The following is a 26,861-nucleotide window of genomic DNA, read 5'->3' as shown; positions in this document are numbered from 1 at the left end:
TAGTACTACGGTATTCCAACAATGCTAGCGCGGGTGGCAACCAATCATGCGGGACATGGTTCCAACGTGTTGTCGTTGTTGCAGTGTCTATAGGGGTTCCATCATAAAGTCATTGATATGGACCAATGTCAGCCGTCTCTGGGGGCCCCCTTCCAGCTCAGGGCCCTAGGCAATTGCCTAGTTTGCCTGTCCGGTTGCGACGGCCCTGCTCTCTTCATATCTGACATTATGAAATACCATCAGCAGACTGTCTGAGCAGAGAAAAACCCACTAAGTATCCACCAACCAGAAGGGGAAGAAACCACAGACCATTGACGACCACGCATCAGTAGCCTTTTCATGGAGTGTCTTTTCACAGGTCAGTTCTGATGGGATTTGAGCCTCTTAATTCCCTTTAACACACTGAAATATTAATGCATGAGCGCTCACACACACAACCACAGTCACACACTGTCACATATGGCAACTGTCCAATACAAACACAATCTGTTTCACTTCAAATTATCATTACAGCTGAGTATTTAGACTATTTATGGGAAATCATGGCTAAATTTAGGACAGGAAATGAACTTAAAAGTTCAAAGACTTAAAATAGCTTCATTATATTTCTTCCATTGATGAAAACCCAAATGTGACATGTTTACAGTGATATGAAATCCCCAGTGAGCCCTGTGCAGATTTCCAATATAATTTGACATTACAATCCCACTGGAGAGACCTAGTATTATTTGATAAATATGAGACGGAGAATCACATCTGGAAATGCTGAGGCTCAATTTCCTGTCTAACAGGAAATGAAGCTGCCACAAAGTTGGAAAGAGACATATTTGATTATTCTGAATAAACTAAATATTTTCTCTATCTTCCATTTTTCTGTCTCTCTCTGTTTCTATCGCTCCATAATATCTGACTTTATCTCTCATCTTCGCCTTCACTCCCCATCCTCCTCTTCTTGATTCATCCCCGCACATACACACACTCGTACACACATACTGTACATTCTTACCACCGGAGGTGATTCCCACAGAATTAATAACTCTCCAAGGAAAGTAATAAAAGGAAATACAGCCTCCCTTCTCTGTCCATATTTGGCCATTTCCTGACAGCTCTAATTAACCAAGTCCTTTATGCTTCTATACCTGACATTTGATTGGCTGGGGGGCTGGCCTCGTTAAGAACAGTTTTAAATTAACAGATGAAATTAGATTGGAGATTACTGCAGATATGCTTGACAAGGTTAATTAAATGACCAGTCATGAGGGGCTTGTTTTAAATCAGACGTCACTGACAGATTCAGATAGAGTTTGCCATGCCGGAGTTTCTGTCTGCTCTGAGTTTTCCAAAGTAGCTTTGAGAGGCTCCTTTACACGCATGTTCCTTTGAACATGTTTAAGTTGATTACCATAAACATATGAGACTATCTCTGAGAGGCCATCAACCTCTTTCAGATTCAATGCTGCATTCTAGGAGATCAACCACTGGATCAGACTTGACAGGAAATCTGCTTTACAACACAAAACAGGAGGAGGACCAGAGCATCATTATAAATTCAGAGTGCACGCCGGCTGTCATCAAAGCTGTCATTGATTCTGATTCTTTTTACAACACCATAAAACAGAATGAAATCAGACAGGTAAAGCATTTAACAGGGTCCTAGGGATATAATTTCTCTAAGCAGACACTGTCGGGGCCAGACTTTAATAATGAAAAAAAAAAAAAAAAAAAAAAAAAAAAAAAAAGTATTTAGACCAAATTAGCCTATTATTGTTTATTAAATTAATTAATAATTGTTTAATGAGATAATAACATTAATTTAATAATAAACTAAAAGGGAATAGAAGGAAATTCTGAATGAGATCATGTGAAGAAATCAAAGGAAATGTTACATTAGAGCATATGAAAAAAAAGCCAGCTTTATGCATTATAGTAGCACAGTTGTCAGGACTGATAATAGAGACACGGACAAACACACACTGAGCACCGCAGCTTGTGTGTGAGAGAGAGGTAAAGACAGACATAGAAAGGGGTGAGAAGGTGGAAGGTGGACTATTGCATGCTGTTTTATGTATTTTCATGACAGTAATAACCCGCTGTTAAATCATGACTAGTAAGATTATAACTAATTAATTGTTTTGGGGGTTGCTTCGATAGAAGAAGAAAAAAATGCAAGATATCATAAAAACTGGATGGCATGTTCTCCTCCTCAAATTTTATGAATCAATTAATATTCTAAAGGCTGGACGAGAAACTTTGGCAGGCTGTATGTGTCTGGTGGGCCACCAGTTGACAATTGCTGGCATATAATCTTGTACTCTGAACCAAATGTAAAGACAACACTTTGTCCAGACTGTGCAGCACCTTTATCGAGCTCCCCTTAACAAATACTTTCAGTTATGGAAGTTTAATTATTTATTGATTTTTTTTTTTTGCCATTTAGGGACAGTGTAATAAGCTGTAGTCACAACAGTGACATTTTACCACCTTGTAAATTTGTTATGGCAAATGCTTCAGCAAACAGTTTCCTCTTTATACAACCACTTCCAACTTTTCACTCAGTTAATGCTGGTAAGGCTGTGTACAATGGTTGTCAGAGATTATTTCATATATATATATATATATATATATATATATATATATATATATATGTATGCTGAAAACAGCTGCCTGCTGCTGCTAGAAAGGAGGTTGATAAGAGCAGTGAGACTGAACCAATACAGGAAAGTTTGCTGGCTGGACCAACCAAAACAATAAGCTAAAAGATGCTAAGGTACTCTGTAGCATTCAAAGTCGGGTGATAATTCTCTGTGGGTTCATCACTATGAGCCCTTCCACAATAAACACCACATCACTCCATCCTATACACAAAAATACTGTTTAGCAAAGCTTTAAAGGGTTTATTTGGATATTTTGAAGTGGGGTTGAATGAGGTCCTCATCCATAGTTAGTTTATGTATTTAATACAGTAGATGGCGGTCGGCACGCCCACAGTTTGGAAAGACACAGAAGCTAAGCAATGTACTGCTGTGGACGGGTGCAGCAGCAAAATGTATGTTAGCCACCTAGAAACATTAAGTGTACGCTATATTTAAAATATTTTCGCAGCTTTACCTTGTTGTCTGATAGCCATTTCTGACAGGGAACTGAAGCCATCACCTATGCTCTCTTCAAAGCCAGACTCTATTGACAAAAACTCTAATTTTACATGAGAGCTGTGTGCTTACGGCTGCCTCGATTGGTTGATTTGTGTTATTGTGTGACTTTGGTGTTTTAAAAGGTCAATCAATTCAATCAATCAGTTTTATTTATAAAGCCCAGTATTACAAATCACAATTTGCCTCAGAGGGCTTTACAGCAAACGACATCCCTCTGTCCTTAGGACCCTCGCAGCGGATAAGGAAAAACTCCCCCAAAAAACCCCTTTAACGGGTTATTGGACTTTAGTTTGGAAACCAACAAACTGATAGGGGCAGTGATAGCCCAGCAACTGTTGTTCTCTGTGAGGTCAAATTACTGTTTTAGTAAAAGGAGTGTTATGGTTTTGAAGAGAGCATAGATGGGTATATTGACGTCAGAACCCCTTAAGAGAGGGCTGTCTGACTGTAAAGTAAAGCATAGAAAATATTCTTAATATAGTGTACACTTAAACTGATGTTGAGGTTTTTGGGTGGCTAAAATACATTTTGCTGCTGTGGCGAAATTCCTGCCTGCTTTTCTAAAGTAGGGCGTGTTGACCACCATCTACTGTAGGTAATAAGCCGACTATAGATGAGTACCTCATACAACCCCACTTCAAAATATCTTAACTCTCCCTTTGAGTTTAGGGTTAGGATTAGGTTCGCTTATCCTTGTTAGGCAGGCAGAATCCCTACTCAACCTGCAAAGAGTGTTGATATCCTGAGGTGCTTTTATTGTTATGTTCCCATTTTGTACACACAACAGCTGTGGCTAAAATATTAGGAAGACCTAATGAAGTCCAGTACATAGACTACAGGACTCTAAAACTATTACGACCAACAAAAAAGACCACAGGGTTAAATCAACATTTACAGCAGCACTACTGTATTACTTTGCATTATTGTACTTTCATACCTAATAAAGTGGTAACTCACAGAAACTGGAGTCAAAGTTCCTTGTTCATGGCAATTTTGAGGTTACAGACTGTTTGCTGCACACAAAGCCAGATGAGACATTAAAAACATTTTGTGTGTGTCTAAGCAGAGGCTCTTGTTACCTGTAGTCCAACCCAGATAACTAATCAGCAGCCACCACTGGAAATAAGTCAAAAAATGAATAAAGATGATGATAAGAATGAGCAGGTGGTTGCTGCCTTCAGGGTGGCTGACTGTGAGCTGAATAAAGAAACAAGAATCAGCAGGAGAAGTAAAGTAAAGGATGGAGAAAAGAAAAAGCAAGCAAGCCCACATGAGGTTAGGAGTGCTAATAGTTTTGGTCTCAGTGGGTGGGGTGTTGAGGGGGGGTTCATGACAGAACTGGGTGGCAGGTGATGGCTGAGTGACAGCTCTTACCCGAGGGGTCCCAAAACATCCAAGAGTGTTCTACTTCTCCAGCTTGGGGCCGGTGGCTAACTAAGTAGACTAAAAGACAGATTTTAAATTAAATTTGGTCCCTGAATTGTTCCAGTCATTTGTGGTTTGAACAGCTGTAGGCCTACAAGTGACTGGACAATTTTAATTCTGTATCTGGTTTCAGGCTTTTCGTGTGATCGTAGCATTCCCAGGTGGACACTGCAGGTAGAGTGGAGAGAAATACTTAGGGTTGTTACAAAGTTTGTTGATTCGTTTTATGTTATTCATGTACCAGAAATATCATTAACCCTATACTGTAGGAGCAAAGGTCTAAAATATCTAATGTTTAAGGATTGTTTTCATGAGCTTAATTATCCCATTATGCTCTGATACTTGCAGTTGAGATGCTAAAATTCATACATTTGCTTCCTTTGTTTCATTTTAACATGATTGGGTGTTACATGTGTCTTCATACATGATTACATTTCTCATGGATGTTTGCTTCAAAGGTAAATTCTATTAGATCTCTTTCACAGCAGACATTTTGACTTCTTAGCTGAAAAAAAAGTGGTGTAACTAGTAACAATAATGCTGGCTCTACTTTATTCAAGTTTTCCTAAGGTACGACAGTGTAAGAGAATGCACAACATCTAGACCCTGAAACTGACGCAGCTAAATGGAATCAGTCATCATGATTTTTATTATTTCCAAATGTGCTTTTCCTACTGCTTCATTTTGACATAAATCAAATCAGACTATTTCAAACTTGTCTCTGAGTCTGAATATAAACAAAAAATTCTTTTGCAAAAACAGATAAAAGACATTCATTCATTTAAATGAATAAAACACCAGTTTGATTGACATTCCTTTGAGTGCACAATAGTAATAATGATAATAATAAAAATGTATGATTTATAAAAATTTCAAAACTCTAAGATATCAAAACAGCCAACACCAGTTTGATTGATATTTTCTAGTTGCACATACAAAAAAATGGTTAAGGAAAATAAATAAAAACAGAGATAACTGTATTTGCAAATGAACCCTTAAGGAAGCTCCTTGTATTAAAGCTACTGTAGCCAACGTAAGAGTATACAGATTTACTTCCTGGAAAACTTGATGGCTAACTCAACTAGCTGCCTGTTCATGTGCACACACTGGTTTGTTTCCATGTGTGGTAATTAACTGATAATAACTGAGTAATAGGATGAGAATGGTTTGGTGATCATAGGGAAACATAGATATATGTAAACATGCAAGTTTGATGATGTGTCCATTGATCTCAACAGCCAACATTTGCCACTTTTCTTTACAAGTTTAGGGTTTAAAGTTAAAGTTCCTATACTCCTTGATTTGATCAGAAGATCTGTAAACACCTGGTAAGTTATGAAGTTGTCAAGTATTCAAAAATGTTGCTATTTCAAGATACAAATATGGGACCTCTTTGAAATATATCTTAATCCAATGTGTCATTCATTGTCAGGATTTTTACAGCAATCCAAACCAACAGGGTTTAAATAACCACCACATTGGTAGGATCATCTTGTACTGGGGGATGCGGTTTGTAGTGGGTGTGTTTGGTAGGCCCCAGATGGAATGTAACTACAGGTATACATGTCCTGAGTCTGTTACGAGCTCTTCCTGTGAGCTCAGTCTGGGCTGTTTGAATGAATTTGCAATATAAGTCAGCATATGGGTGCACTACAGTGGCAGCGTCAGCAGATTTGACCACAGTGATGTGAGTGAGGTCTGGCTTGACTGCAGTAATTTTTAGAGTGTGGCCTAAGGGCTATACATTGGCTCCCTGTGGTTGACCGGGCATCCATGGGCCCTGCGTTGGCTACCCCTGTACTACAGTATATAATATACACTATATTTACTGTCTGCAATATTATCTTAATGTCTGAATTCTGAGTGTGAAAATATATCCCCTATATAAAGTGCTGTCGAAAATGTCCACAATGGAATGAATCCATATGCATTGTTCTGGGTGGTGTCCATGGTCATACATTCAGCTAACAATCCCACAGTGCAAATGAATGCTCTGCGTTTTATAGATGTGACTCTCCACCTGGCAGTGATGACGCAGAATGATGGTGATTAGTAAGTTTTCAAAAGTCTTTAGTGTCTATTATATAGGGAGTATCTAATGACAGAACAACAACAACAAATGGAGTCAAAGTTCTTGCACTGTGCGTGCACACATATTTGGCTCACAGAGCTGATTCAGAGTCTAAATAAGAAAGTGGTTTTGGACACAGCTATTCAATGACTGGTTATCCAGTGAACCATAAGGCAACAGAAGGAGGAGCACTGTCCCATAGACAGCATAACCTGAGGAAACCTGTGGTTTTCCTGCGGTTACTGCTCCACAGTGGTTATTACTGCAGATTAACTGGTAGCTTGTTTTATTAGCTGGCAAACTGCCCCAGAAGTTTATATGAATATAAAACTGAAGTTTATATGGAAAGCCTTTGTAGGCTGCCACTGCTTGCCCATGCATAATTGTTTTACCAGAGTCCCCCTTTCCTGAATCCCTAAAAGAGTTGGCAAGTGCAATTGAGCGTGACCCATCATCAGAAAGGCCATTAAAATTAAACCCTGGTTGGAATATACCATAATTTTCTCTTAAATTTCCCTTTGAGGAAATATAAAAATGTGATGAAGCAATTCCAAGTACATTATTGTCCTTAAAAGTTGTTGCTGTGTATCACTATCTTGAGGTCATGAAACCGCTTTTTTTTTTTTTTTTTTAAGTCAACTAAGATGAGCAGCGTTGTCCATTGTAGCAGCAGCGTGAGTGTAAGAGACCCCTTAACCTCCATTACACATCTAAAAGTGATAGAAACAAACTATTCCACTTAAGATCCCTCTTTGGTTTCTCCCCTCGTGCTCCTGCTCCCACAGCTGTTCACGGTGTGAAAATGTTAAGGGGGGTAAAAAAAAAGAGCTGCCCTTAGAGACCAAACCCACACGGCAACAAAAGCAACGTCATACACATATAAGGAATGAATATTTAGATATAGACAGAATAAGACAGGCTTATATATATACAGACTTCTCTGTTACACACATTTCTAACATGTTTTAGTTTACAAAGGCACACAGATTTATATATCAGCTCAACATATAATCCACAACAATAAAGAATTGTTAAACTAATTTAAATTTTACGAGGATTAGAAAGATAGAATTTTCTGTTTGAGTATTACAACTCAAATTGTAAATGAATGCTTTTCTAAATGAATAAATAATTGTGTCTCAGTAAGTGCCTTATGTTAATCAGTCGCTGGAGGTCTGAACTCACCCACAACCAAGGAAAGTCACTGACTTTGAGAATATCTCTGGGGAAGTCGAGGATTATCAGGGGATTATAAAATGAGTAACTGTACACAAATACACTTTATACATTCATTGACTTTAATGCTGGTTTGCAGCAGTTTTTCTCCACAGCAGCCAGATCACAGTAGAAACCACTTAGCTTTAAGAAACTACATGTCGTTTGAAAGACCTGAAACCAGGAGAGAAGCAGATTTCTGGGTTTTAAAGCATTCTCTGACCTAGTTATGGACACAATTTTGGACTTAAGTTACAATGCAGCTACTTTGCACTGTGGAGATCATGACTCAACACAACATGAGTTATTTATACCAGTATGTCACCCAGCAGTAATGTCACCAGATCTTAGGGTCAACCTGTACATCACTGTAGCAAGGTGAGAAGATAAACCAGTGGAGGCAAACAAAGACTTGAAAGGGGGCTAAGTTTCTCTTTTCATTCCAAGCCCTTTATGATAGTTTAGTAACTTCACATTACCATCGCTATAATATTTTATATCTAAAGATTCCTACAGTATCTTAAATTGTTTATCATTCCTGATTTAATCCAATTTTATAGCTATCCCAGTGACATGCGTAGGCCTACATACTAAGACTTATCTCAGTATAATGTTGTATAATGTATAATGTCAGTATAAGGGATTGTGAGTCTGTCATCTTATCGAGGCTCTAAAGGGGAAGAGATTGGTTTGTCAGTTGTCTGCCACAGTTAAAGCTCAACAGCGTACAATAAATGATAGCCTAAAGGAAATAACAGTAAATAAAAAATCCAATGTCCCGTAAATTCAGAATGCTTAACTGTGTGTGCAGGCTCTGAAGTCCTAGACACACCAAACGAACATTTAAGAACTAGAGACATCGAGGGCTGACTGCTGCGTCACCTCATGTCACTTGTGTCTCGGCCAGAGAAGTTGCAACTGAACACACCTCACAGACAAAAGCCAATGGCCAACTAGCACATATGTTCTGTGCCTGCGTGAGAGAAAATAACTTTCCATAGCAGCAGACAGTGGTAACCTGAATTCATAATTCAGAAAGAGAAAATGAAAGACTGAAAAGATGGATTCGAGATGCTAGCTAGCCAGTTAGCACAGAACAAAGGATTTTACCATGGGCTGGTAAACAATGCAAAGAGCTCAGTAACTAAAAACATAAACTTATGTAATATAACAAGTTTGTTTTGATCTCAGTCCTTCTTGACTTGAGTTGTTTGTTTTCCTTCCTCTTTTTCGTTTCTTTCTTGTGCGCTGAGCTAAGCTGCCAATTAGAGTGATTTTTACTCACTAATGGGCTCTGCTGGCTCCGCCTCCGATTCAGAATTCAGAATCGGCCGAAGAACTGCCAACAAGGGCTGACTAATGCCTACGATCCAGGACCCATCGCAAAAACTACGGCCCTCACTAACAGCCCCACTGCAGACAGTCAGCTTGCTGTGTCAGGTCCCTTAAAGGTGACTTCATTTTCTGTCAATGAGGCCCATATAGACATGTGGCAAAATATACTTTAGTGGGCATGCTTAGTGCCCACTCACTAATATCTGTGGAAAATGTGGTGAATATCGTTTAAAAGGTCAAGTTGTTATGGACACATCCGTCAGTGTGCCTGAAACTTTGGATTTGAAGATACAGCCTTTAAAATTAGGTATAGTTTTGAACTTTAAAGATGCTGCATCCATGTGATAGAAACAGATATTATTGATATATTACGAATTTGAAATCTCTTTGATTCAGCAATCTTCTACGAAGTTGGCCAAAAGCACTGAGAGAGAAAAAGGAAGAATAAAAACTCTACAATTAACTCACAAGCATTCACTCTGATATAATAACTATAATATCTATGAAGTCATATCTTTGATAATCTAGTAACGTGTCATCTCACACGCTGTATGGCACAAATCCAACCTCACACAGCCTCACACACAGCCTCACACACAGCCACAGCCACACACACACACGCACGCACGCACGCACGCATGCACACACACACACACACACAGTGGTCTTGGTTAGGTAGATTTTCAAAGGGGATTTCTACTTAATAAAAATCCAATTCTGGCTCCACAGGATCTTTATCCCACAGAGAGAGCGAGAGTGTGAGGAAGAGAGAGGGAGAGAGGAAAGACAGCAGGAGAAATAATTAGACAGTGATGGAGACACAGAGATCACAGTGTACCAAACAGCGAGGACTCCTATTTTTCTTTTCTGAAGTCATTTCTGTTGAAAAGAAGAAAAAAAATAAACAGGTTCTGAAAATACATTTCCATTAGAAAAGCCTTGCATCTACCTCTGTGGCTTCTGATGTTAGATTTACTAGTTCAGTGTTCAAAACTGTGGTAAATTCATATTAAATAACCAAGACATGGCTGAACTTTCAGATTTGTTGGAATTGGACTATGAGGACTTGCTAAGCAATAACCCCTGGATAATTTTCCCATTGACGTCCATTGTTCTCTAACATCTGACCAAACTGTTTAGGATCTGTAAATCATGGTAATATTTTCTATATCACTTGTGAATTACAGTGAAAAACAAACTAACAGGAATCCAGATAATCCTGATTACAATAGTTCCCCAGCTCCATTTAACTCTCAAATCACCAAATCCGTAAATAATTTTAGCACCAAAGAGAGACAGATAGGAGCATAAAGTAAATAAGTGAAGTTTCTGCTCAAGTTCAAAAAGTTTGGTTATTTCACATGGGAGATTTCTGTCTTTGTGTTTTTGTCCTTGCTTTTCTCGCTGATTTAAATTGGGTCAGGCTCAATTAGAAAAATGTCCTTTCATATAGCTCCTTGCACCAATTAGACTTTTAAAACATTTTGATCAAAAATTTAAGACAGCATTTCTTATTGACTTTTTAATGGTGAGGTTATTTTGAAAAATAAAAAGTATGACGGCAAAAAACAAAGCCCTTACAGGTAAGCTCAGGGATTTTTACCATTAATTCCTTAATGTTTTGATTACATCAAATCCAATATTTTAAAACTATTTAAAGCCTTCATTTATTCTTTTATAGCCAATCACAGCCTTTACAATCATTAGCCACCACAGAAGGTTGCACTGTCAGTGGCACAGTCCACCACTTCATTCGCATAATGTGACATGATGATGTAATCCAGAAGAAACAGTCCATCCGGGGCATTTTGAAAAGAAAACATTTTTGCATCAGTACAAGCAGAGCTACAGACAAAGAAAACTTAAAATTTTCATAATGGCTGAACAAACAGGGAAAAGAAACAGATGCACAAGTTTTGTTGCTGCGCTTTGAGTCGCTGCTCAAAGCATGTGTCCTGCCCCAGAGATCAATGAACCTGTCATTTTGAACAGAAATCTGGGACCTATATTATTTATGCCTACCATACATATGAAGAAAGACTTAAAAAACTAAAAGTCTGACACCCTCTCACATCTAAAGACAGTGTGAGCTTTTAGTCACACAATAAGAGTTTGCAAAGACTGGGGATCTTGCAGGGTCACTTTATGCAAGACTACAACTGCATTCATTTTGAGATTATTTCCCATCCTACTCCTGGTGGATTCTTAAAGAAATATGACAAAATGTTAAAAGGTGTCGTATGTCAACAGGATTCTCGTCAATCGGCATCATTGTAGTCCATAAAGATACACTGTATGTGTGCTGCCTCTGTTGATTAGCTGCACTATTTTAGAGCGAGGAAACTGTGGGAATGAGAAGTGAACTGTTTGAAAAACTAAGATTTCTCAGTTAAATAAGTGTTCATTGGTGGATCAGATACACGCTGAGTTGGACACCAACTCTTGTTCACTCCACAACTCCTCTAGCATCTCCTCCTTTTCCACAGTACAAGACAACTAAGACTTGTTTACGTTCTTGTGCCTCCCCAGAATCCCCACAATGTTTACTGTCTACCCGGTTTGCTACTTTCTGTTTGGTGCTGGAGAGAGCACACCCAGTGGTTGTTGACAATGTTCAAGTCATTGAATTTCTTTATTTGCATGAGCCAAAACTAAACAACGTCTGATTTTTTGGGAACATCAAGACAAGAAAACCACTAACAGCTCTGACTGAGTTTTTTGACCACCTTACGCCAAACAATTGAGAACACAGGAGCACACACCAGCTGATATAAAACTGTCATGTTTTTATTTCAACATTTCAAATTTGTCTGCAGCATTGAAATTGCTTGATAGACCCCCAGAGACGCTGAGCGTCCGATGGGCGGGACAAAACATATAAGTACATAAGTACATATTTGACCACTTATTTTTTGGCATTTTAGGGGAAGCTGAGCTGCCCTTAAAGTCTTAGAGCAATCACCACTGAGTCACATTCACCCATTGGTGGCCAAGGCTATCGTACAAGGTGCCACCTGCTACTCAGTTTTTAACACACTCAAACACCAATGAAACAGCCATCAGGAGCAATTTGGGGCTGAATATCTTGCTCAAGGATACTTCAGGGATTGAACTGCTGATATTCTGATTATTGGACTACCCACTCTACCTCTAAGCCACAACCACATGGTAAACCGTATCTAAAGAAAACATGTGTAGCTAAAATCTTGAAGATTGTTGCTTAAAGAAAGAGGCTTTGGTATTTAACTGGAGGCATGAAAGTGCTGAATGCCAGATTCTGCCACATTCATTTGCAATGCAACATTGATGGAAAAAAAATATGATCATATGAATGATCTTTGGACCAAAAACAATTTGTTTACAGACATTTCCCAATATCTGTTTGAAACTTTGTGAGACATGTAGCTAAAATAACAGTTAGATGGGTCAAACATTCCAAGTTCATGGCAGATGTCAATATACCAAATTCAAACATGTTTTATTTCATCATGTTGTTGTTTTGGCTGTTGTGAAATAATTTGCAGCCTCAAGGCTTGAAATAATATTCATATCATTCAATAACTAATCAGACTAAGTTGAAAGAAGCAGCTTAGTTAGAAAGTATCCCCACATGATTTAATACAAATTAATGTTGCGAATTAATGAATATTTCCAGCCTCTAGGCATCGAATTATACAATAATCAGTCTGCTGCACCTTCACTTCTCTGTGTAATGATGCGAGTAGCCAGCATGCTTTTCAATCAACGAGTACGAAAGTGTCTGTCGTCACAGGTCAGATGTCAGAGTCTGAGACAGAGCAGCAGCACTGACAGACTGGCAACTTTACAAGACGTGTTTGAAGCCACGTCACCTGGCTGAAGGACTCATGCAAGCCAATGTGCCATCTCAAAGTGAAAGAACTACTCCACTAAAAATCTATGCATCTTTTGAGAATCAAATACCGCTGAAGCTTGAAAGGCGGGCCTGAAAAGTTTGGAGCTTTCTCCTTCACGGAGTCGCAGTAAAATAATCTATGAAAATGTCCATGGAAACTTTTCAAACCATTCTTGCAGCATAATCCACTTCTCCACTGTATGTTTGGTGTGTTCCAAAAACTATTTTATCCACAACATAGCTAAATTCTGTATTTCTGTGTTGCTGTATCGTATTGTGAAGATCCCGGAAGTATTTGTTGGTTGGTTGGCAAGGGAACAAACCTTTCAGGGACACCTGCATTTTACACATAAAATGTTTTTGGTAGAGTATTGCTTAAAAACTTGGTAGAATCCAGCTGAATCACAAATATGATGATGAAATATTCCATTATTATAACAGCGCTCCCGTTTTCCAAAAGACAGTCTGTCTTTGACGTCACTTATTCTTGATTTACAGCACGAGTGTTATTGTATTAATGGTGTCTCAAATTTGTAATCTGAAAGTAGTTGCTCATATGATGAACCCACAGTGAATTCTCACTGCTCCCACCAACATTATTATGAGCAGCAGCAGCAAGTTTTTTTTTTTTTTTTTGCAGTTAGCAACTAGCTGGTGTGGAGTAGCTAAACTAGTAGCTAAAGCGCCAGATATAAAAAGCTAGAGCTAGAGGGTGAGTAATAACTGGACTTAGATTCATCATGCAATCAGAAACAGGACTCCAACAACAACTACAACTTGGTGAGGCGATAATGTTTGGAATTGCTGTGTTCACAGCTTGTTATGCTGCCCCCAAGTGGCCAAAAGTCCACTAATGGAGCTTTAAAATTGAGATTAAATGTTTTACTTTGCTTTTTTAAGTGATGCTAATTGAGTGATTCTTTCCGTCTCATCCCATTGAACATTTCTGCAAACCACAAATATGTTACAATTGTTCCTTATTTTATAGCACATGCATTGAAACTTAAAGTTTCTCAACAAAAAACAAAATCTGTATGGAGCTGCAAAGCATATTTGAACCTTTTAATGAAGGTATCTAAATTAGTCTATTAACATTACTAATAGTTCGAAATGAGCATTCATGAATATATATGATTATTTGCTACTTTAAATTGCAGTGTTGGTGGTGAAAGCAAACAAATCCGTCCGCAGACTATTCAATTCTCTGATTTCCTTTTTGGATTTGGACTCGATAGTAAGCCTAGACTCAAGATAAGCCACTGCCATTGAGGTTTGGCAAAATTTAGAGGAAAAGGCACCAGGTCATTGATGTATGACGCACATTTTAGTTAAGAAATGTTAAAACATTTTTTTAATTGGTGTGTGAGCTACACATTTTTACAATCAGAGTGGACAATCACTTCAGGCCTAGAACAATGATGTATTAAAATGAGAATGTTAAAAAAATAACAGTTATTTTCTTTCTTTCTTTCTTTCTTTCTTTCTTTCTTTCTTTCTTTTTTTTTTGACAAACCCACAGGAAGCCACTGTAGAGGGGATAAAGAGCCACATGAGGCTCCAGAGCGGCAGGTCGAGCCCGGCTTCGGGCCAATTATCACATCGTTACCTTGGACACGGGCTGGGCTCGGGTTTTTTTTTTTAACCTGCCAATTAGAGAGGTGTGTGTTTGTGTTTAACCAATTTAAACGGCAACACTTGAACGCAGCAGCCGCTGTGCCCCTCCCTCTCCGCTGCACGTCACTCATCATATTTTACTGATCCCATTCGCGTGTCCAGCCCACAGGTCCCGCCACAAACATGGACAACATAAAGAAAAAGATTGAAGATGGTGAACTTAAGACGGTGAGCAACACCAAGGGAAAAGCTCAGTATTGGACAAAGTTTAAACTTGTTACAACCCTTCAAGATGATTCATTGATTATTTTGTTTTTTGAAGTGACTGTGCACGATGCAACTGCAACAGTGCAGCTGACAATTCTCATTAAATAGGAGAATACAGTCATTGAGTTAAATAAATTAATATTTAACTTTATCCTTTCAAATAAAATATAATGAATATAGCTTAATACCACGCTAGAAACCCCAATTAAACTATTTTAATGCTTTTTTCAGGTTCGGGCATGAGAATTCTGAAAACCTGTCGGGCCGGGCTGGGCTGGGGCTCCACCCCCTCGCCCAGATAATAGGCCCATGCAGGGCACTAGCAGGTTGCCTACCCCTGTACAACAATACAGATGGGTCACTTTCCCTGTTAATATCTCCCTGACCTGAGCAGAGACTTAAACCACCTCTCCAAAATGAGGGCCTCTAGTTTCGCAGACTGGGCGAGGCGGAGGCGCAGCGCACCTGCACTTCGCCAACTCGGTGTGGCCAGGCGGATTTTGCAAGTTTGGCACACCGTGCGCCTGGCGCAGCTACTCCTCTTTCCCACCTCCATCCCTCCTACCTGCACAAGTCGGAAAGAGGGAGGAGAGAAGGCGTGGAGTGGGTTTTAAACACATCACACCAATCAAATGAGCCCCTCTCCTCGCCCTTAAATGCGCCGCGCGAAGGCGTAATGAGAGTTTACTCAATTCGCCATGGCAGAAGAGAGCAGCAGCGTCAGACGGCCAAACTTCTCCCAGGAGGAAACTGATGTTTTGGTCCGGGAGGTCCAAGCTCGCAGTGTCCGAATATACGGAACTGCGAGCAGACCTCCACGGGCTGATGATGCAAAGGTAGCCTGGGAGGAGGTCACCACAATTGTAAATCAATGTTGCGTTTCTCTCGTGCGCGCGCGCTCTCTCTTTCTCTCTCGCAGTCTCACTCTGTTTCTTTTCTTTTGACTTTTCTAAGATGACAGATGCTGAATATATACTCCCTATCTGATGCTGTGGCTGTTTGTGGTTGGCTGAGAGGGATGTGAACTCATTAGTTTGCAGCTGTGTTAATCAAATCAGGTTGGGTTTCCATTACGCGTGCCAAACGTGCCAAACGGTGCCAATCCCCTTTGATCTGACATCAGATGTGACGGGACAGTCGATATAGAGATACATTTATGTGCTGATTGCAGATAGTTGCATTGAATAGTGGTTTTTCGGTATTTATTGCATCGTTAATGTGCCTGATATTCTGGAAACCTGCCTGTGAGGTTTTGGTGACGTGTGCGCACTGTCCGCCGGTCAGCCAAACTTCGGCTTACACCAGCTGCACTCTGCCTGCGCTGATAGTAGACCTGGTTTCACCTGGCGAGCTTTTAGCGCACCTTCGGCGAAGCCTTTTGGCACGAAACTGTCACTGCGCCAAACTGGATCTGTCGACACCTCCCCCTGCTGCGTCGCCACACCCATCTCAGCGCACCTCGGCCTGCCAAACTACCAAACTGAGCGCGCCTCGGGTTGCGCTGCTCGAAACTAGCTCTGCGCGGGGTTCGCCACCCTGCGCTGCGCCGGGAAACTAGAGCCCGAGATGTTAACACTGCTGTTATGAAAACAGTGAAACAGATGTTCATGTTGTTCAAACAGCCTTTTCACCCTCTTCACCTCGTCTCACTCTACCTTGCTTTCAGTCTCTTTCCATCAGTCCCTCCTTCTCCATCAAGGTTGCAAACAAAGGCTGTTTACCATATTCATGAAGCTGTCGGATGACAAATGAAAGCGGGGGCAAAAGAAAGAGCAGAACCCATTCTTTATCGTCCTTTCATCGCATATCGATCATCCTTTCACGTGTAATTATTTTCTGAATCCCTTCGATCGTCTCAACTCACAATGTCCCTCTATTCTCTGTCTTTCTCTTTCAACAGCCTGTTTATATAAAGGAGAGCTCTCTCTCTCTCTGTGTTTGAGTTTGCACATTATGATACTAACAGAAACACCCTGTACTGTATTATGTGGTCTGATGTGTTGTGTCGTGTGTGTGTGTGTGTGTGTGTGTGTGTGTGTGTGTGTGCGTGCGTGTGTGTCATGAGTGAATGGGGAGAGTGATGAAGACATAAAAGGTGTGTATGTGTGCTGACAGTGATAAAGAGCAACTCAGATACTTCCATAATGTGAGTCTTATCAGCAGGTGTGTGTCCGTCCTTAATTCCTACCTCCCTTTCCTAATCCAACCCTTTCTTACTTCCTCCTGGTTTCTTCTTATCTTGACCCAAATCACCTCTCTTCTTCCCCATCTCTTCCTCTCCTTCAATCTTTTCCTCCTTTTACCGTTTCCTTGCTAATTTCCTGCCCTCTTTCCCTCCCTTTTCTTCTTTACTGCACCCTTCTCTGAATGCCTTACCCTTTTCCTGCCATTCTTCGATTTGTCCTTCCTTCAGCCCTTCAGTTCGTCTTAATTCTTTCCTTCTCCACTTTGGTCCTCATCTCACCCAACCCTTGTCTTGTTCTCTTCATCCATCAGTCATATGTTCTCCTTTCTTTCTTTCTTTATTTCCTTTCTCTTTGGTTGTTTCTGCCCTCCTTCCTTTCTTTCTTTTTCTGATGTTTTTCCTCCCCACTTATTTAGTGCCTCCCCCCTTAAACAATCTTTGACCTTCTCACTTATTTTCATTTACTTCTAAGCACCAGTTTTTCAGGTTTTATAACGCAAACAAGGTTTTTATCTCTTTCTTTCTCTCTTTATTTCCTTTCTCTTTGGTTGTTTCTGCCCTCCTTCCTTTCTTTCTTTTTCTGATGTTTTTCCTCCCCACTTATTTAGTGCCTCCCCCCTTAAACAATCTTTGACCTTCTCACTTATTTTCATTTACTTCTAAGCACCAGTTTTTCAGGTTTTATAACGCAAACAAGGTTTTTATCCCTCTTAACTGGGCAAGCAAAAATAAATGAATAAATGGCTGTGTATTATCTGTGTTATTGTTGCAGATAATTTGACACTTGGGAGCCATTGTGCTGCATTATTCTGCTCTGAATTACATGGTTGAGGATGACTAACGACTGCAAACACAACCAGACTCTCTCTCATGGATGAAAATGTGAAATATGGAGACCTTTGTTGCATTCATTTCATCCTGCACCCCTCCCACCTCACGTTATCTCTCTGTGACAGTTTGAAAGGGAATAATGACATGACGCATCACCGTTTTGAGACACATGAATGAAAAGGCTGAATGAGCTGTGAGAGAAAGACAAAGGGACAGTTAGAGATATAGAGAGCGGTGAAGGGGAGACAGGCAGATGGAAGGAAAGTGAGATAGAGGCAGACACCTCGCAGGGACAGTGGGAGACAGACGTAGGGAGATAAATATGCTGGGGGAAGAAGAAGACGGAGACAGACGGAGAAAGAGAGACAAGAGGGGAGAAAGAGAAAGAGACAGAAAGCCTGCCTCCTTATCTCACCCTGCCTTTCACAGCCAGCCTCATGCTGGCACCTAATACTACTGTGTTTGTGTGTGTGTGTGTGTGTGTGTGTGTGTGTGTTTTGAATTTCTGAAAGTATACAGTATGTGCGCATGTTTTCCTGTTTGTAAGTGTGGACCATTTTCATCAAAGTTAAATCAGTCTATAATTTCTTTAATTAACTCTCTAATTACGTAGTCACAAATCATAAAACAGTGAATCCATCATGATTTTAATGAGTGCAAGCCAGATAATATCTTCAAACTTTTTTGTTTTGTCCTGCCAACAGTCAGACTCCACAGACATGTTAAATTCAGGGTCATAAAACAGAAAAAAGCAGAAAATTCCTTAAAAATTTAAGAAGCTGGAAGCAGAAGATATTTGACAGTTTTGCTCTATAAAATACTTAAAATATTAACAGAATATCAAAAATAAAATCTCGTCAGCTTGATTTAGTGATAAATAGTTTCAGTCCCAGTCTAAAGGTGGTGTTTGCATCCATCCGCTCTGTGAATAAATGTGTCAACTACTTCCTGAAGTGTTTTTGTGTGTGCTTGATTTCCATGAAGCTATTTAATCTGTTTAATGTCCACATGTGCAGTATGTTGCCCAATATGTGCTTGTGCCAGTGTGTGTGTGTGTGTGTGTATATGTGTGCATGTGTGTGTGCACTTGTGTGTGTGTTATTTCCACAAAGACTTTTCAATCTCACAGACGACTTGGGGTGTCATCAACAAATCAACATTTACAGCTGAGGTCTGATAGTTACGCCTGCCAGGTAGAGTTCATCCACTCACATACACGTGTGCACACATTAAGTCACTAAGGCGCACTAACTAACACATTATCTTATTTGTTTATTATTTACAGAGGGTTGTATGTGGGACTTATTCTTGGTTGGTTACTGTGACTCTCTGGACTCTTCATTGGTTGCCTCGCAGTGATGAAAAGACTCCTTGAGGTTACTGAAGAAAGACCAGTCAAGAAATACAGACCATTCACCAGTGCTGTGCTGATTTTGTATGGCACGTCTTCAAGTGAAAGTAAAGAGGACCCCTTCCACAAAAATGTTTTTGAAATTGTTTTTGTACAACCACAAAGTGCGCCCTGCTGGTGGGCTCCTAAGGCCTAAGTACATGAAGTAAATATAAGTAACTGAGGTGTATTGAGCAGTGTTGGGGGTAACATGTGACAACAGTAACACATTACAGTAATATTACGTTGAGCAGTAACAAAGTAATATAACGCATTACCAACAGGATTTTGGGTAATATTGTTACATTTACAATGTCACATATGGCATGTTTTTTCATTCACCCACACCGCTCCACTTCCACTAGTGCACCACAGGAAAAAAAATCCCCTGAAGGATACTGTGTGTTTCCATGTCATTACTGACTGCATTATAAAAGGGTGAGTCATGCTGTACTGTGCATTATCATGTTCAGTGTGTTTCCGTTAATACACCTACAATGTCTAAGACACATCCTGTTCTGCTTTTGTGTCCTAAAGTGGATTTTTACTTGTGTAGCAGACCCTACGCCATAGCCTACGTATGTGGATTACGCCATTGTGAGCACTTATACTTGTGCGGTGGTGAGACTTTGTCGCTCTGCAGTTATACCTCCAAAACACTAGTCGGTGGCAGGGTTTCTAGGAAGTGCTGTAGAGTTTAGTTGATTCAAAACACACACAAAATACACTTTGAACACACATTAAACATGACTTAATAGAGAAAATTTCAAACACAAATACACGAATTGGCCTCACTATAACTCGCAACATTCACAGACAAAGCATGCCAGGCTACGGCATAGGTTACGGCATAGGCTCTACGTCGACGCAGAGCCTTGGCTGTAGGTACAGTGTCAATTCAACGCAGAAGTATAAATTCCGCTTAAGGCTGCTTGAAAGCAGCTGGGATAAGGAGCTGGCCTCCCACTGTTTTTTTCACGTCCCGGTGATCAGCACATCTAGGTGATGCCATCAATGTGCCTTAGTACATGTTGAATACGTTTCCATTCACATCCCCTAAAACTGCAGAGCAACGCCAGTCTCCAGTGCTGTTGTTACTGACACACTGGGACAGAGCAGGTGGGTCTTCCAGCTCCGATGTATTAATTTGCGCCCGTCATAGTGACTAACTTGCATACCATTCTGTTTGTTGTGCTAACCTTAACATTTGTTTTAATGTTTCAAATCATAAGCTCACACATATTTATCTATATCTCATAATTATTAGACTCTGATCCTCTACCTGCCTGTCTGTCCCCGTGCCCAAGGCTATTGGTTTATTTCAAAAGGTTTAGGCTATTTATTTCTTCTATGTCATCATGCTATTATTGATATAAGCAGGGGATTTTAATACAAAGTGGTAANGCAGAAGTATAAATTCCGCTTAAGGCTGCTTGAAAGCAGCTGGGATAAGGAGCTGGCTTCCCATTGTCAAAAGGGTTTAGGCTATTTATTTCTTCTATGTCATCATGCTATTATTGATATAAGCAGGGGATTTTAATACAAAGTGGTAACCACTGTGAATGCATGACTGGGCCAGACGTAATAAACTGGAGCTTCTGTGCTTTAATTAACTGCTGTGAAACATTAGCCTCATCCATTTACAATGCTTAGGCGTTCTTCTGAGGCTATTTTGGTGAATGCAAAAGTAGTGTAATAAGTAACTTACTCTACACAGAAAGTAACATTGTAAAGTAACTTATTTCTTTCAAATAAACTGAACTGGTAATATGTAATGCATTACATTTTGAGAGTAACTTGCCCAACACTGGTATTGAGCATGGGAAACTTCTGTCTAAGGCGACTCAAGACCACTTTCTATATTTATCAATTATTTAAACAATAAAGAAAACAATACCACACTGTGAACACTTTAGTGCTCTATAAAATAAATAATAATTCAAAATTGACAACTCTGTACACAAAATTGTGTTTTATGAGTAAATAAAATAATAATCCAAACAATCTGCCCTCTAAGCAACAAAGTCGGCCTTTGTTCAGTTGCAACAATCAGACTTAGTGCGATCTCCTCTCCTCCTCACTTTATTTTCCTGTCTTTCCTTTGCTCTCTTCTCATTTTCATCTTCATCTTCTCCCTCTTTCTTTTTAAATAGTCATGTACCAATTCTTGTAATTATCTTTTGAAAAAAACTTAAATATTCAGAAATAATAGTGTAAACATAACTGTATCTTCCACAACATTATTCTTGTGTGTTTGAGTAAACTTAAGCATATGTAAAGTTGGATGTATTATTAATGAGTATTATGACAAGGCATGATTGATGATGATTGATCTGACACATTCCTGACACAACCTTAGGAGGTCCGCTGTCGGCTGATTCTGCTCTTGAGTGAGGGAATGATTGTGGTCCTTATTTTCCAACACCTCTGAGTCACTGTACTCAGAACTTAAGAATCACACCTCAACTTTTCTTATAGTATCTTTAGCTGCTTAATACAAAGCTTCTCACCCGAACCTTTTACTAGTTTTTTTTAGGCATTGGTCAAAATCTAGGATCATTTTAAAGACAATGTCGTAGAAGTGTTACACATACTGGCCCAGGTTTCAAGAGGTGTTACACTCAAATAACCACAGCTACCTGCACTGAACCATGCTGAGATGATAGAGGGAGGGAAGAGTGAACATAGAGGAGTAGATGGAGTCTGGGGTCAAACACTGGAAGAGTTTTTGGATCGGAGGGGCAGATGAGAGAAACAATTGACAGTCGAGCAATTAGCTGAGCCTCAGTGGCTTTAAATATGACTGACATTTAGGTCTGAGAGCACTGTAAGACAAATTACTGATGTAAAGGATGAACCAGAGTGATTTGTTGAGCATGTGATGAATGAAAGGAACATTTTACATTAGCAGTTATTAAATCAAATTGTGTTTAATTTATCAAGTCATATCACAATTTATCATGCTTCAGTTTATGTGCATTTTCATCAGACTGGTTCTATATTCACATTAATTTTCACTCTCTTGTCTATATTCATCCGTCAGCTTTGTCAGTTCTATTCTTCTGGCTCACACTGAGAAAAATCGGTGTTTCATTGTTAAAGTTGTGACTAATGAATGAGTTAAATATGCCTCAGATTTGTACTGAATAAACTCTAGATGACATTTTCTTTTATGGATTAATCAAATCATTTGTGTCTTGTTTTCAGCCCACGCTGATATTTTCATCTTTTAAGTTTCACTTCTACTCCTCATATTTTTCTGATTGAACACAGTATTGAAGTTCAGAAACTGCAATAATAAGAAACACACAGTAAGACTTCTAATGAATGAATATGACATTTAGATAATATATTTATCGTAAACCATTTTTTAGACTTTCTAAGCTGCTAGTAGAACTGATAGTATTGCGTGTGCATCACACACCTACACACTTCTGACAGCGAATGGTTTTAAAGGCTGAATTTTTTTCAGAGGATGTGCAAATAACTCCTCAAGCACCATTACTCTTTCTTCCTGAACTTTATTTTAAAGACATGTTTAATACTGGTATCATGAATCAATCTTTAATTATAGCTCTTTTTGTCTGTCTGTTGCCTGTAGCCCACATTAGTATAATAACAATGAGCATAATGAATTGTGTTTATAACCCACAGCATTATAGAATAATGAGAAAAGAAAAGGAGAGGGAGGAAGGATGTGGGGTGGCAGAGAGGAAAAGGGAAAAAATCTGAATTAAACAAAGGAGAAAAGAAACAGGAAAGGAAAAGAAGGCACTGGAACCAACAGCTAACAGAGAAGGGAAGAATAAAGGGATGAAGAGAGGAAGAAAAAATGAACAAGTGAGTGTAGAGAGGGAGGAGAGAGTGGAAATAGAGGAAAATGAACAACATAACTGTGGTTGCTGATGTAAATCTCCCCCAGGTTAAAACAAGATGATAATTAAAAATGTACCGCAGGGTCACACTGTGACTGTGTGAGAGAGTGCGTACAGTGTATGTGTGTACATGTGTGTCTTACTGTGCAGCTTCTATTGCTGTGTGTGTGTGTGTGTGTGTCTGTGTGTGTGTGTGTGTGTGTGTCTGTGTGTGTCTGTGTGTGTCTATGTGTGTGTGGTGGGGGTGTTGAGGGGGTGAGATTGCAGTGCCCATTAAAAGGTGTCCCTGCTGCAATCAGTGTACAGAGGCCTTAGGGCCTATTTGTTAGTACATCAATCTGGAGTTAATGGAAACACACCACACACAAACACACACTCGTACACACAACCAAACTGCCTACAGTGCTAACATTGTCAGAGAGACTGCTGAACAGCGGGGCACACACATGAAAGCACGAACGTATGCACTTGAAAACACACACACACACACACACACAGCTGGCAAGGAAGCCAGCCAACCGGGCCTGCAGCAGAACACAACACATACTGTTTAGTACAAGCAAATCCCAGTGAGATCCCTTCAATTTTTTAATTCCTGCCTTATCAGACCTTTCTTGTTGTTGTCAACGCAGCTTATTGTTTTTTGTTCATGTTCTTAGTTGAAGCCTGATTTCCTCTTGCTCTCATGCTACTGCTCACACTGCTAAAATGACATTTTTTGAGCCTGATGTAAGTTGCCAATCCAAACATGCTTCACTCTCCATCTGAAAATCACCCAGTGAAGACAAATCAAAGTGAAAAGACTACATTTGAAAATGTCATGGTTTTGACTATCGGCCAGTTTTCATCAGTAGATAAGGCAGCGCTGTAGCGAGGCCTGTGCGGGCTCTGTAAATGTTTTAGCACAGAGCAAATTGGATTGAGTACATATCTGCTCGTAAGTCACTGTTAATCGCTGACTAGAGGAGATGAAAGAACAAAAACACAGCAGGACAGGGATGGGTAGAGTGCAGACAGGCTGAGAGTGGCCAGCAGAGCGCTCACAGAGGCACCATCTTTCTACTGTCTGACCCCAGACACCAAATCCCCACCAGCTCCACACCTGCTGTTCTCTACATGGACCTGACCTCTGACTTCCCTATGGACGGTCCCCACAGGGTCCAGTAAAGAACCACTTTATCAAGATCCCGAGACCAAAGCTAGGCAGTGAGGTGGTTCTGGTATAGCAGCCACAGTCAGAATCCCAGATCACGTGATACCTTCTGAACAAACAAGACTTTTCCTCTATTATCAAACATTACAAAATACACGACTGCAAAGGCAGCTGAACAACAGTCAGAGGACTGTATCCATTAGAAGTACAACAACCCCCATGATTTACTTCCAGTGTCAATGCTGAGTGCCAATGCGGGAAGTAGTCTGACATTTATGTATTACTGAAAGTAAGGGTGTGGAGGTTGGGGTGGTGGATTGTTGTGTAGTGAATCTGACTTGGAAGTGGGGAACCTGAGTGTTCTGTCACATACTTGCCATTATATCTGCCTTCTTATTAACAGTAACCATGATCTTTCCCAAACCATAACCAATTATTTTAGGTGCCCAAACTTAGTCAATATAATCAAGTGTTTTACATGCTTAACTTTGAACATACCCATAACCATGACCTTTTCCAAACCCATTGAATGTTCTTGCCTAGTTATGATTGCTAATGTGCATTGTGGGCCCACAAATGTAGATGCCTGATTGGAACAATGGAATTAATGGGGCTCCATCTTAGAGCATGGTATCCAGTTCTCTTTGTACATCCAAACTCTTAATACATCGAAGCTCTTCTTTGTTGTCCAGTTAGTTTTAATAAGCCAGTCTGACAGTTTGGCTGCATGTGCATGTAAGTGCATTAGGAATGTGTGTATACCACTGGCTAGTTCATTGTCGCTGCTCTGCACTGCACTCACACAGCGATTATTGCTGACATCGGGATAGCATTGTCATGGAAGCCTAGCGCCCACCCTCTGGTTTCCACCCAGGTTAATATGTTAGCTCTGTCAGCACTGTTGCCATTGTTAGCGCTGCATGTTGAGTTAGCTTTGTTAGCTACTAAACGCCAGCTTAGCCATCCCTTGTTGAGAACCCATCCCAGACTCTACATCATAGATATCAGGGCTCGACAGTGCGAGCGTTTCACTCGCATTTGCGACTAAAAATAGGTGTGTGCGAACTGTAAAAAATATTTAGGGGCACATGTGCGCATAAAAAAAAACAGCTGAAGCAGCCTATATTTTTGTCAGTAAAAAAATATGATAATCTAACCGCAAATGTTGGAGGAACTCCAGCCGCCTTCCCTCTTCCCTGTGTGACACGGTTATGGGCCGTTTTCCAAGCCACTGTCGGCACAATGAATATCGTGTGCGACGCCAAGGGTAGCGGTGCCGCTTTGTCAGGCGTTGCCTCTCCATAGACAAACAATTGGACAGCCAGCGCAAAGCGGTTTTACAGCTGATCATGTGTAGAGGCCTTTAGGGACCGTTCGCCACGGTACCGCTGCTGGGCAGGGTGGAAATAAAGCCCTTTTCACACAGAGCGCGCAAAGCGCAGACCTCCGCCGACGAACCCATTCATTGTGTATGTGCTACCGCGGCGCAAGAGCGCACCGCTCTGCCGCCGAGCTGAGCGGCGCGCGCCGCCAGCCTGCGCTCGAATTGAAATTTTTTTAATTTCACCGCAACGCGCTGTGACGACACCTCGGCGCCGCGCGTCCAATAGCAGAGAAGAGCCTGAAGTAGACCCGGAAGCGGTCACCATGGAGCTGTAGCTCCTGAACGAGCCTGTACTCCCCCAAATCCTGTCCTCTGCGCCCTACCCCGCGGTGGGCGCCGCGAAAGCTCTGTGTGAAAGAGGCTTAAGTCCTGCAGAGTTTCAGAGGACCTGGAGAATGTTTTAGGATAGTAATAACATTATATAAGATAATCATATTGCAAAGATAATATATATAAGATAATAACATTAAAGACAAAATTAAATTGCAATACTTTTTCAAAACTTGATGATTTTACCTTTCTGTACATTTTGTATACAAATTCATTAAATAATTTTGCTTGTAAATGTCTATTTGCATCACGTTTATTACGGATAACACATTATTTGATCAATTTACATTGTGCCCCTAAAGTTCTTTGTGCACTCCTTACTTTTTCAACTTAGGAGCACATGTGCTCCTTGGGAAAAAAGTTAGCGTCAAGCCCTGGATATGTGCTAATTGTTGCATACACCAGCTTTAGGTGTAGTTAAGCTGTTTTGGCATTTGCTGTTGTGAGCACTTGGTGTCAACAACTTGGTTTCAATGCGGAAAACCTCTTCCTCAGAGCCAATAATGTGTTTGACGTCAGTCAGTTGCCATACACGGAGGAAGACCTGGGTAGTTAGCATGCAAAGTGCCAGCATCAGTACTGAAGAGACATAAAAGAGCTGCACTTACAGGATCATCATGGACAGAAAATCACTGTCATCAAATCTGTGCAGCATTGGCATGGTGAAAGGGGCACCTCTCCCATGCACAGGGTTAAGGTGGAATTATAGTTCTGTGTTAAGGAGTTTTGGTTACCCTTTGTAGCCTATTCACATATGCTC

General features: G+C 40.3%; 1 protein-coding gene across 1 annotated transcript in view; it reads right to left on the bottom strand.

The window, feature by feature from the left end:
- Positions 1 to 26,861, bottom strand: part of LOC126388997 (X-linked interleukin-1 receptor accessory protein-like 2) — a 542,632-nt gene that overhangs the window by 26,066 nt on the left and 489,705 nt on the right. The gene's annotated exons all lie outside the window — the stretch shown is intronic.

This window comes from Epinephelus moara, chromosome 4 (assembly GCF_006386435.1).
Source record: "Epinephelus moara isolate mb chromosome 4, YSFRI_EMoa_1.0, whole genome shotgun sequence".
Taxonomy (NCBI): domain Eukaryota; kingdom Metazoa; phylum Chordata; class Actinopteri; order Perciformes; family Serranidae; genus Epinephelus; species Epinephelus moara.
This window is presented reverse-complemented; position numbering and strand designations above follow the sequence as displayed.